The sequence below is a fragment of the Gopherus flavomarginatus genome, chromosome 2 (genome assembly GCF_025201925.1).
Source record: "Gopherus flavomarginatus isolate rGopFla2 chromosome 2, rGopFla2.mat.asm, whole genome shotgun sequence".
NCBI lineage: Eukaryota > Metazoa > Chordata > Testudines > Testudinidae > Gopherus > Gopherus flavomarginatus.
Genome location: NC_066618.1, coordinates 206,725,376 through 206,739,337, shown reverse-complemented (window position 1 = coordinate 206,739,337; position 13,962 = coordinate 206,725,376). Strand labels below are relative to the sequence as shown.

Here is a 13,962-nt window from a genome sequence, read left to right as displayed (position 1 = left end):
AAAAAGTTAAAACTGGAAACTGGAGCATATATTCTTAACACTGCATTAATAGATTTTTACACTTAATTGTTTGATCACCTTGTGGCAGATGACACCCTTGTGCTAATTTCCACCCTAATGCTTCAGCAAGTAAGTGAGAATGCAGAAGAAAATCACTAGCCTACAACCATATTGTCGTCACACACTGTTCCCACATTATCAATATTCAACATATCTACTTGAAAACAATTTAAAATATGAAAAAAAACAAAGATTGTCAATGCAGTAACAAGGCTGAAATTTTAATCAAGGATCAGGAGATTCAGTCAAGATTCCCACAACCATCTTAACTCTCCCCTCTTGCATACTGTAATTGTCGCAAACTCAAGCATTTGAACAGGTAAATTTTATACTATCTACATCTTTAAAATATTTTATTTATTTAGTATATGGAAATGCATCTCTCACCACAACACAACTATCTTAACTCTGATCCATGGATTGTTGAGAATTTTATTTATTTTGCATTATATTTGTTAACTCGATTTCATGATTCACAAGTGTAGATGACTACACTAGGTGCAAAGCACTGGAGAATTCAACTCCTAACATCCAACTGGGCTACCCACTCAGTAGAAGAGACTCCCATTCAAACCAATGAGGGAAGACTGAGTCTACAACTACCTACAACAAATCCTTAATAATTTGCCTAAGTATAATCTATTTCTCTAAGACAGCTAGTGCACAAGTTTTCAAAGAGATTTAACCACTCAGAAAATGAGCTAGAGGTAAGCAAAGAATAAAACTGAAGTAAAATATTTCAAAACCACAGTGATTTTTAAGTGAACTTTTAACAAGAACAATTTCATTTTTTTCCCCAAATTTTTTTAGAAATATCCTCCTTTGTCTTCAGAGTTAATAATTTTCAAAGTATAAGGCTGTACAAAGGAAGCTGACTGAAATAACTCTGGAGAGATTACTCCCTTTCCAAAATATACAAGAGGAGAGTCAGGACTAATGCAGAACCTTAATTTTGTAACTTTGATGTCCTCCAGGTGGATTATTTTTTAATGAGAAAGAGGGAAATGACTCAATGGCACACATTTTATGAAGGGCCTCCAAGCATTGGGCTTTTCTCCCCTCTCCCTCTGTGCAACAGCCTACATCCACTGACCCTTGAGAGCACAGTGCAAGCTCTTGGGGAAGAGAGATGCACTGGTGGTTGGGACAATTTTGGTTTTTTCTCTTTTTTGGCTTTGGCAAAGTTACTGGTTTAACTATGTTTGCATTAGTATTTCCAGTATATGGCAAAAAGGACCTGGAGCTGTCGGTAGGCTTTTTTTTTTTTTTTTTTTTTTTAAATTGTATACCTCTATATGGAGGCTAACACACACGTAAATTAGAGAGATTCAAAGAGATACTATGTATGTTTTAAGCAAAATATATCTTCTTACATTATATTGCCTGGAAATGAAAGTGTTAATAGGTTTTCTTTTCCTGCACTGCTTTGTTTTATCTCAAATATTTCTACTGGACAGAAACCAAGATCTTTGTCAATATTACATGTCATTTGCCAACAGGAAAAACTTAAGATCTTGTTATAGTAAATCACTCATACAGATGCTAGTGTTCTCGGAAAGATGATGTCAGTAAGCACTGTTAACAGTTTAATCACTCTGCAACTGCTGTATCATTTTCCAAATAGGGGATAAAAGATCCCAAAGAGGTTTCACACAGTAACATGCACACACAAGGTATTCAGCCTTACTTTTTAAAACCACTACAAGAGACAATGAATACATTTAAAATTCCTCTCTGTAGGACATGGTGAAGAGTATCTTGGGGTTGAGGTAGTGGGAAACGATACCAAAATTTAAGTGCTATCCTAGGAACCAGCCTGTAATCCATCAGATAGAAATACATGCAGTACAAGGATGCATTGATCCTCTCCCTTCCATCAAAAAGAAGGCTCCTTGAAGACACTAGGACCTAGACAACTCATGTGTCTCCTGGCTTGCTCTACTGAAACCCATCAAGCCAATTTTTGAGTGTTAATGATAATGTTTCCAGTCTGTAAATAATTTCCAGTTATTATTCATTCAATACTTCAACTGATTATATAAATAACAGAACTTCTTCAGATGAAATTTAGTTTAAAGAACCCCACTTAGCTAAAAAATTTTTGTTCGCCATGCCAACAGAAACAGCTATGATGTAGGATCTCTCAAAATTTCTAACAAATTTTCCACTTCAACAGAATGTACAATCAGAACAAGAAGTGGAAATCTCGAAAAATGCTTCTTATGTTCGTTCCCCTACTAAGAAGGCTTCTATACCAAGAAAAACATCTGAAATTAGCAACCGCTTCAGTTACTCACTTGACTTGTAGACTTCAGTATGCCAGGATTTCACCCAAACATCATTGCTTTTGATGGGGTCAGAATTTCATGTTTCACCTCCTTGTCCACTCTCACATACATCAAATTGTTTACATGTATTGAACAGCCAGGTGGAGGACCTTTGGTACGTGGCCTGCTGCTGTTCTTACAACCAATTAATAGGAGAGAGATTTATTTGAAAATAAGTTATGTTTCCAGAAATGAAAGCACAATGAGACTTAAAATTTGGTAAAGTTTACTGAGTATGATTTGTTTCCTAAACATGGCATTATTAATTGCCAGAAGGGTAAAATACTATTTACTGGATTAAAGAAAAAAATTAAAAGAAAATGTGGGTGAAAAAGCCCTGAATCATCCCAATGGCCCAGTCTGAGGCACCCTTGCAGACAGCAAACCCTCCTCCCTCACACAGGGAAATCTAAACCTGATTATTCCTAGCTAAGCCATTCAACTCCAATATATTCTAAAATACAGTGCTGACAAATAAGATTCAGAGACTGCATAAAATAAAGGGAAGGCCGAGTTGTTTTCCTCCTTTGCACCACATTACCACTTGCTGTAATAATCAATGCTGACGTTCCATAAATCAAGGTCTAGCCCATAGTTTCAGTATAACCACTGCACAGAGTTCTGATTATATCATGCTATGCTTTCACAGCATGATTTTCCAAATACTCTAAGCATCTGCAGCTCTAACTGATTTCACTGTAATTTGTGGGTGTCATTTCAGAAAAGTCAGGCCACTAATTTCAAATCAGAATTTTTATCAGCTGTTACATGTTTTGTTTGTTACTTTCTGATGCATCTTTTAGTTTATTCCTAAAATGCTTATCATGGTAAACTATAAATATTAAATCATAAAAATCAGAATTTGTATATATTGTTAAAATCTACATCCACAGGATCCATCTCTAGCCAGAGTGGATTTGATTTAAATCACTAGTCAGGAAGACTATTTAATCATGATTTTCTACATAAAAGTGCATTCTTGTTAACTGTTGTAACTGTAATATATATTTTTCACAACTCAGATGTACTGTGTACCTTCTAAAAATGAAATCTACATTTTTAAATAGTGATTTATTTTGAAAAAAACTTTTCAGGATAGTTTTACAGCTATATCAGAAAATGAATGATTGTTTGGTTACTTCATTTACCAGAGGTAACTAAAGCAGATATTTATGAAGTCATTGGGAGGTGAACTATCATTAATATTTGGGGGATTTTCTTGCCATGCTGTATTAGGAAGACATCACTAAACAGACATTTAAATTGTTCTATTTAACTAAAACAACACATTGAAGTATTTTGGATTTTTTTCTTCAATAGCAAACACAATATTTTAACAAAACAAGCGTATGTCCCTAGCTTCTTACATTTGTTTCCAGACTTCTTCTCCTTGTCCAGATCTATTATACTCCCAACAATTTTCTATTCATTCAACTTTTTGAAACTTTGCACTTTTAGAGAGGTAAGGGATTGACTCTGTGTACGCAAATTTGCAGAGGGACAACAGAGTTGAGGTCTGGTATTTCTCACCTCTCTATATTATTTATTTAACAACATTTTTGCTGTTAACAAGCATGTTACCTCTGGAGACACAAATCCACAGTTTGAGAACTATAAAAGCAAGCATCTTTGATGGTATCTTCTAGACCAGGGGTAGGCAACCTATGGCACACATGCCAAAAGCAGCACATGAGCTGATTTTCAGTGGCACTCAAACTGCCTGGGTCCTGGCCACCAGTCTTGCGAGGCTCAACATTTTAATTTATTTTTAAATGAAGCTTCTTAAACATTTTAAAAACCTTATTTATTTTACATACAACAATAGGTTAGTTATATATTACAGACTTCTAGAAAGAGACCTTCTAAAAATGTTTAAATGTATTACTAGCACGTAAAATCTTAGAGTGAATAAATGAAGGCTCACCACACCACTTCTGAAAGGTTAATCGACCCCTGTTCTAGACTGAGCACTGAGTCCCACCAGGTACATAGAAAAATTAACCTAAATCATCCACAGAAGCCTGTGGAACCCCAAAAGACTGGGTCCCTAATCCATGAACTATTGGAAGTCACTTACGAAAAACTTTTCTTAAGCATTACAATATATTGTCTCATACTATAGAATTAGAATTTATAATCTCTATTCCATGAGATATCTTTGAGCTATAATTTATCTTAATTAAAACTAACCTTTAGATAGGTATTTTCCTCAAAAAGCATTTTATCAAAAACCCAGTTTCAATACAAAAATCTCATTTTTTTTAAATCATTAATTTTTAATCCACTCTGTCTCTAGCTCAATTTCTAATACTGATGGCACAGTGTAAGTGCAATATGCCTATTTTTAGCATGACATCTTCCTACTCTAACAATTAAGAATTGTGAAGGTGCTAACAGTAAATCTGAAATACAAAACTAGAAATCACACTATAGAGGAACAATCCGATGACTCCGACAGGACAGATAAGAATTTGAAGGCCATTCTTGTAAGGATTATAGCCCCAAAAGTTGTTTTCCTTTTAACAATGTGTTTTCTGAGAAACGGTTTCATCTGTCAGGAAATGACTAGCTCTCAAACTGAACCCAGTGACATTTCAGATTAGCTTCCTCTTTCACTACCACCACACAGTTAAACTGCCCCTTTCTCCACTCTAGAGTAATTTGTACTACCAATCAAATGTCAGAGTACATTTTTTCCTATTACCCTCAGCATAAATGAGTTATTTTTATAGCCTTTTCAAAGACAAGTTATTTATCCACCACAATTAGATGCACAATAAAAAATAAATAAGCTAAAATATTTATGAAACTGTAGACTGTATAAAAATGAACTCTTAAATATGTTACAGCTTTGTCATTCAATAATTCAGATGGAGCTCAGCAGCTCTCTTGTCCCATAAGTGAGTCACATTTTTTAAGGATCACCATCTTGAAGGAATAAATGATAAAATTTTCAACTCGGAATGATTCGTCCCTCCCTAATTAACTAGTTAGATAACATCTAGAGAGCTATCAGCAAGCACAGGCAACTACTATTACCACCACTACATTTAAACTAAGTTAAAAGTATATTAAAGTTGCAAAGTCTAGGACTCAAAAGTTACGACGTACCAAGATTAAGGATGCCATACTACCTTAATTCAGCATTCTTGTATGTATGTATTATGATCAGGTTCTGCGTACCCCATGAGACTAAATTCCACAGTAGCAAGCCCTAAATGCTATGGAATTTAGTGTTTACTGTTACGGAAATGTTCACTTATCACAATCTCATGAAATACCCTTTATTGCCCCCACACATACATGACTACCCATCTCTTATTTGAAGATGTACTCAAATTTATTAAAACTTGTAAATACCATTTTAAATATTAATTGAGTTTATGATAATTGTATGGTATACATGAGGGCAATAGAAGTGTACATCTGAGAAAAAATAGAGGGTAGGCTAAGGGAAGTGATGTTTCCCTAAGATTTTTCTTAAAGCATTGTCCTTTATTTTCCCATGTGGTTTTCCCTTATTTTCCATCCAACAAAGGTGGTCATCTTTGCACGTGCATACACACACACACCCACACACACACCCACCCACCCCTCATTGCTGATATCTGAAAATACTCATGATATAAAATTCAACAATGATTATTTTCAAGGACAATTCATTTCATTATGCCCTCCTGGTGGCCTGGCACCGGCATTGTACAGGTGGCCCAGCTCAGAACCTCCTTCTTTCCTTGTGTACTAAAGAAGGGAGGAGCTTGTGGCTGCCTGCAGCAGCTCATCTCCTGGGCCTCAGTTGCTGCGCTGTTCTCCAGACAGACAGCTTGCTAGCCTATATTTACCTCTCTCCCTACTCCCAGCTGGGAACTCAACCCTGATTCCCAGCTGTTGCCTGGTTCCATGGAATAGTGCCACGTAATCCAGCTAATACCCTCATGGGAAAACTGGATCGTAAGAGGCAGATGGAAGCAGGTCCTGCCAAGACAGGAAGAAAGAAAACAAGTTCTAAGATGACATGTAGCAAAATAAATTCTGTGGCAAAAGTGCTGAATTCTATAGTATCTCAGAAGAAATTCCAATCATGAAATCAGAGTTCAAGGGGCCTCAACAGATGAATACAGCAGATGACACCACTCAAAAATACTGTTGCAGGCTCTCTAAATACAACTGTATTGGTCTGCACTCAATATTTTTGCTGTTCTCTTTGCACCAATCAGAGCTACACATATTTTAAAATTAAAGCTCAAATTCTGGAGCAAAGTTCTGCAATGAGACGTGAATTCCCTGGGAAAAGGGGAACACATGGGCCCTTTGACAGACTCTCACCCAGTACTATACATGGGTTCTATGGCAAAGTGAGGAATATAACTCAGCTGTCATGAGTTCAAGCCTACTGCCTGAACTACAAGAGAACATCAACTCTTCTTACAACCTTGTCTCATTCACCATCAATCTGGTGTGCAAAATGAAGCAGTGCTCTGTAGAACAAATACTCTGTGCTAATGTAATTGAACACAATCATAATGCACACACACAAGAGGGCCATCTCAAGGGCATGATGACTGAAGTCAATGGAAACCAAGAATTTTTGCTATAAGCTGGGGACTTGTAAGTGACAGAGGAGAAGAAAGACCTGAGTGTACTTGTTGATCATAGGATGACTATGAGCCAGCAGCGTGATGCAGCTGTGAAAAAGGCGAATGCATTCCTAGGATGCATCAGGCAAGATATTTCCCGTAGAGACAAGGAAGAGTTCGTACTAGGGATGTCAAGCATTTTAAAAAAATTAATCGCGATTAATCACACTGTTTAATAACAGAACACCATTTATATAAGCATTTTTGGATGTTTTCCACATTTTCAAGTATATTGATTTCAATTACAACACAGAATACAAAGTGTACAATGTGCACTTTATATTTATTATAAATTTGTACTGTAAAAATAAAATAGTATTAAGTGAATTGAAAAATATAAGTACCGTAATGCAGTCTTGATCATGAAAGTTGAACTTAGAAATGTAGAGTTACGTACAAAAAATAACTGCACTCAAAAACAAGACAACGTAAAACTTTAGAGCCTACAAGTCCACTCAGTCCTGATTCTTGTTTGTCTGAGCTTTTGGCTGAACAAGTTTGTTTACATTTGCAGGAGATAATGCAGCCCGCTTCTTGTTTACAATGTCATCTGAAAGTGAGAACAGGCGTTCTCATGGGACTGTTGTAGCAGGCATTGCAAGATATTTATGTGCCAGAAGTGCTAAAGATTTGGATGTCCCTTCCTGCTTCAATCACCATTCCCGAACACAAGATGGATTCTGCTCGATAACGATCCAAAGCAGTGCAGACCACGCATGTTCATTTTCATCATCTCAGGCCTTGGCTACACTGGTACTTTACAGCGCTGCAACTTTCTCGCCCAGGGTGTGAAAAAACACCCCCCTGAGAGCTGCAAGATACATCGCAGTAAAGCGCCAGTGTAAACAGTGCCACAGCGCTGGGAGCACGGCTCTCAGCGCTGCAAACTAAACCCCATGAGGATATGGAGTACGTGCAGCGCTGGGACAGCTCTCTCCCGGTGCTGGCACTGCAACCACACTTGCACTTCAAAGCGCTGCCGCGGCAGCACTTTGAAGTTTCAAGTGTAGCCATACCCTGAGTCAGATGCCACCAGCATTTTTTTGATGGTTCAGGTTCTCTAGTTTCCGCATTCAAGTGTTGCTCTGATACCCTGCTCCACACCTCATGCCTCTCAGACTGTGGAAAGCACTTCAGATTCTTAAACTTTGGGTCGAGTGCTGTAGCTATCTTGAAAAGTCTTACACTGGTACTTCTGCGTTTTGTCAAATCTGCCATGAAAGTGTTGTCCATTTTAAGAACATGTGCTGGGTCATCAGAGATTGCTACAACATGAAATACATGGCAGAAAGCAGATAAAACACAGAGCAGGGAACATACAATTCTCCTTCAAGGAGTTCAGTCACAAAATTTAATTAACTAATTTTTTTTTGTTTTTTTTTTTTTTTAAAAACAAGCGTCATCAGCATGAAAGTATGTCCTCTGGAATGGTGGCCTAAGCATAAAGGGGCACATGAATGTTTAGCATATCTGGCACATAAAACCAACTTGCAATGCCAGCTACATAACTGCCATGTGAACGCCTGTTCTCACTTTCAGGTGACTGTAAACAAGAAACAGGCAGTATTATCTCCTGTAAACGTAAACAAACTGGTTTCACTTAGCAATTGGCTGCACAAGAAGTAGGACTGAGTGGACTTGTAGGCTCTGGAGGAGTTTTATATTGTTTTGTTTTTGAGTGCAGTTATATAACAAAAAAAAAAATCTACATTTTTAAGTTGCACTTTCACGATAAAGAAATTGCACAACAGCATTTGTATGAGGTGAACTTAAAAATACTTTTTCTTTTATCATTTTGATAATGCAAATATTTATTAAAAAATAGTATAAAGTAAGCACTGTACACTTTCTATTCCGTGTTGTAATTGAAATCAATATATTTTAAAATGTGGAAAAACATCCAAAATATTTAATAAACGTCAACTGGTATTCTATTATTTAACAGTGCGATTATGCATGATTCATTTTTTTTGAGTTAATCAAAAAGCATTTGTAAGTTAACTGTAATTAATCAACAGCCCTAGTTAGTACCATTATACTGCTGAGACCTCATCTGGACCTGTGCGCGCAATTCTGGTTTCCCATGTTTAAGAAAAATTAATTCAAACTGGAACAGGTGATGCGACGGGCTACTAGGATAATTCAAAGTATGGAAAACCTTCCATATGAGAGGAGACTCAAAGACTATGGCTTATTTAGCCTAACCAAAAGAAGGCTGAGGAGAGATGTGATTGTTCTGTATAAACACATCAGAGAGATAAATACTAGGGAGGGAGGGGAGCTATTTAGGTTATTCGCCAATGTGGACATAAGAACAAACAGATACAAAACTGCCTATCAACAAGTTTAGGCTCGATATTAGGTGAAGGTTTCAAACCATCAGAGGAATGAAGTTCTGGAACAGCCTTCCAAGGGGAGCAGTGGGGGCAAAAAGTCTAACTACCTTCAAGACTGAGCTTGATAAGTTTATGGAGAGGACTATATAATGGGACTGTCTACAATGGCATGTGGCCCATCGGGAACTGCCAGTAGCAAAAATCCCTAACAGCTGGAAACAGGATACTAGGTGGGGAGGGCTCTGAATTACTACAGAGAATTCTTCCCCAGGTACCTGCCCACATGTTCAGGGTCTGATTGCCATATTTGGGGTTGGGAAGGAATTTTTCCCCAGGTCAGACTGGCAAGACAGTGGTGGTTTTTCACCTTCCGCTGCGGCATGACGCAGGGTCACTTGCAGGTTTAAACTTGTGTAAATGGTGAATTCTCTGTAACATGACATCTTTAAGCCATGATTTGGGGATTTCAGTAACTTGGTCAGAGGTTAGGGGTCTATTTCAGGAGTGGATGGGTGAGAGTTACTCGTAATTAATAAAGCATACCGAGTAGACATGGGTCTGGGGACTTTATGAAGCATTTCCAAGATTCTTTCCTGGGTGTCTGGCTGGTGAGTCTTGCTCACATGCTCAGGGTTTAGCTGATCACCATATTTGCGGTCGGGAAGGAATTTTCCTCCAGGGCAGATTGGCAGAGGCCCTGCGAGTTTTTTGCCTTGCTCTGCAGTGTGGGGCATGGGTCACTTGCTGGAAGATTCTCGGCATCTTTAAGTTCTTAAACCATGATCTGAGGACTTCAATGGCTCAGATACAGGAGTGGCTGGGTGAGATTCTGTGGTCTGTGATGTGCAGGAGGTCAGACTAGATGACCATAATGGTCCCTTCTGACCTTAAAGTATGAGTCTATGAGGTTCTGTGGCCTGCATGTGCAGGAGGTCAGATTAGATTATCACCATGGTCCTTATCTATGAAAGATCCCCTTTGATACCAACGGGCTTTGGATCAGGCACTAAGGTTGCACAGGCAACTTTAATGCTAGCATTTCCTTATTTTTTGAGTGCTTGACTTTATGGTCTTAATACTACATTTTTTAATCTAGTTTTTGCAGATAATTAGTTACAAAAATTGAAAAACAAGTTCTATTGTGCAGAACCATACTGTTCTACCTCCCAATGGTCATCAGCAGGGTTTAAATCCAGGATTTCCAGAGCCACAGCACAGACCTCTACTGCTTCAGTTAAAAAAGCAACTGATAGAAGTAGTAGGTTTATCCTCTGCGGAGCAGCTACGGAAGAAGTATGAACATATGTGGCCAGCAGCTCACACACTATTTCCTAGACAGTAGTGGAATGCTGGGACTCAGAACTCCTCAGTTCTATTCCTGGCTCTGGAGGATCTAATTGCTACAAACTGCACTATCTAACGCAGAGTTAGCCCATTCATTCTGCAGTGGTGGCTGAGACTTGAGTCTGGTATACCAGTTCTATCTGCTCTACTTGTGCCATCTCCCAGTTAGACCATCTGTAAAACAGGAAAAGGGAACAATATATGCCTTCCTCCTCAGGAAACTGTATTGAGCTTTGCTCAGTAAGGAGGTCTAAAACCACAGTACTAATACCATTCTCACCCTGAGTTCTATCTCAGCACTTGTTTGCCAACGCCAAAGGGATAGATGTTACCTCTCTCTGAAGCTCTAGTTCTGTAGGGCACAGAAACATGCCCACAGCAGATGGAGAGTGAATGAGACCCAAGAGAGTGCTCAGTCAGTCAGAATGCAGGAATGTCTATGGGGTCTAGCAGGATCTTCAGTTCAGATGCAATGTTCACAGACTTTTAGCAGCAAGCTTCTAACAGGCTCTGTGGGGCATAACCAAATAATTTTCAAAGGCTTGTAACTTGGCCAAAGCTTGGTGGATTTTCACAGCTACAGTAAAAGGCATTTCTGACTTCAGAACCAAATCTCTGATTAATTTTGAATTCCTACTCCAATCCACGGAGGTGCTGAAGCTTTTTATAGAAAGGGACACGACGCACAAAAACCACACACTACTCCTCCTCAGTTCATCTTTCCAAGTCGTTAAGTTAGGTTGCTGATGCTTACCAGAAAAATTCAGCATAAGACAGAGACCAAGCATAGAACAGTTAAAGTTAATAGTCAAAGTTTGGCAAAGTTATAAGTAACTAAAACCAGAAGCTTACTACTACTAGCTCCATAAAGATGAATGTTTTTTATTAGTATTTTACACTTGTATACACTTTTCATCCAGATATTTCAAAGCACAAAAGAAAAATATCCTCATTTTTACAGACTGAGAAACTGAGAACGAGATATTTACCAAATTTATCTTCACAGCCACTGATTTTGGTTGCCTACATTTAAGATATTTTGGGCCTAATTTTGAGACATGTCAACAACTTGCCGTTACCACTCACTTCAATTGGAAATGCAGGTACTCAGAGCTTCTCAAAAATAAGACCCCAAGTATGTCAGACTGAGCTCTCAAAATCAGTTTTGGCTCAAGTGACTTATTCACTATGTGGCTTTGGCTAAGTGGCAGAACTGGAAACAGAACATGAGTTTCTAGATCTACAGGTTCATGCTCCAGTCACTAGCCATGGTGCCTTTTGAGTCGTCTTCATCATGTAGGAGAAACCTAAAATTAAAGAAGAGGGGTCATAAACCATTAACCTATTTTGTCTATAATATTAAGAGAGCTTCTAGACCCAGATTCCCAAAGAAGTAGCATTAAGACTTGTCTTGTTCCTTCTGAACAAGAGTTATGATAGTGGACTCAGATTAGGTAACAAGTTTTGATTAAATCATCCATATTTTTATATAGCAGATAGACATAAGACAAGGGCACTCAAGCTGATATGGCATGGAAAACACTATCTGAAAAAGTTCTGTAAATTCTTTAGAAGAGATGTCATGCCAAACCCTTAAATATAGACAATTCATAAAAAAAAAAACGCAAAAACAAACAAACAAACAAACAAAAATAAGGCCACTAATTCTGACAGATGATGACAACATGTATTTTAAATGTTGTTAAAAGACTGATCAACACTAATTCAAATAGTGCTACAACAAAGTTACCAGAGGAAATTCCCTAAAAATATCTTAGCAAGCAACACATGACACACATACCAAAATAAGAATGGATAAATATGAAGGGGGGGGACGCACGAGAGAGGTTCAGATTTAAATCAAATTTGAGGCCTAAACTTAGCATACGCTATTAAAATCATTTAAAATTAAATAAATAAAAAACTAATGTTCAAGTGCTGCCAAAGGTTTAAAGAAAGTCAAAACACTGACTGGTGGAAGTCATTGGCCAAGTACCTGGAACGAGTTTGTTGAAGTGCAAAACCAGCTTTAGACAGCAGTAGCCTCTTCTGCAGAGGCAAAGATAATATTTTCTATATTTCAGTTTATCCAACTAGTTCAGTTCAACTACTAGTTCATATAACACTGAGAAACTGACTGGGAGCTGGAAGAGGAGGAAAACTTATTTTTCTCTTCCAATTTATGAATAAATACTAGGTGGGAGAGGATGAGATCTACTAGTCCTAAAGTCTTGAAAGATATTGTGACCAGAAACAATCAGTTCAATTCACTATCTACAGACCGGAATTCCTTTGCTTAATAAATCAGTTTTAATTTATCAATACACGTTTTCCATTTAATTTTTTTCTTACATATCCAGCACAGTTAAGGTAGTTTCATTTAACTAATAAAAATTAATTTTAAAACGCTGGTTTTATGCATTTTAATTTAACTCCAATTTCCCTCCAAATGCAGCTTGACAATTCATAAGTAACAAAACGAATCATCTAGTAATTAAGAAACATCATTCACTATTTTCTAACATAATAAAAAGTGTAAAAATATAAGAATCCGTAACACACCTTTATAAAATCCATAAAAGTATTTAAATAAAGGGCCACAGCTATGGCGCATCCTCAAAATTAGAGCAAAGTAGTGGCCAGCCAGAGATTCCAGCCAATAAAAGCAGAAGCAGCCAAAGCAAGGACTCCTGTATTGGGATGAGGGGGTAATATGGGGCACAGCCAGGGTCACCTTTTTCCCAGCATTCCCTTGGACCCAGAACTGTACAAGAGATAGCACCCTGACTCTCTTGGCACTCAGAGCAGAGGTGATACTGTGCCTTGCCCCCACCCTATGTGATCTAACCTTCAGGGAAACTACAGAGAGAGACTCCAGCAAGTAAGAGCAGAAGCAGCCAAATCAGGGATTTCTGGAGATTCAGAGACATTTCTACATACGGCTGGACTTTCTCCACCCTGTGCTGACTGGGTGCTTGATCCAACCCCCACCCGCCCCCAGTCTCTTTACTCAGCCTTTTTCTCCTGCCCTGTTCCCCTCAGTCCCTTTCTCTTTAACTAATCCCCTCCTAAGCACCCATCTGACACATACCCCGCCCCCCAAAAGAGAATCTTGGCACTAACACGACATTTGCCAACATAACATTGTTTACTCTGCTGGTCTGTTCTACCCCTTCACCCACCCTCTGCCTGTCTTGTCTATAGAGATTGTAAGCACTTTGGGGACAGGGACAACTCTGTACAGTGCCTATCACAATG

The 13,962-nt window shown here is 38.2% G+C and overlaps 1 protein-coding gene across 5 annotated transcripts in view; it reads right to left on the bottom strand.

Moving 5' to 3' along the window:
* PTPN2 (protein tyrosine phosphatase non-receptor type 2) overlaps window positions 1-13,962 on the bottom strand; it is a 58,793-nt gene that overhangs the window by 36,887 nt on the left and 7,944 nt on the right. Inside the window, exon 2 of one of the 5 annotated variants that reach the window (XM_050938840.1) lies at window positions 2,358-2,517. The exons of the other annotated variants lie outside the window; for them this stretch is intronic. The gene's annotated coding sequence lies outside the window, so the exon portion shown is untranslated. The remainder of the gene's footprint in view (window positions 1-2,357; window positions 2,518-13,962) is intronic. 5 annotated transcript variants of the gene reach the window in all.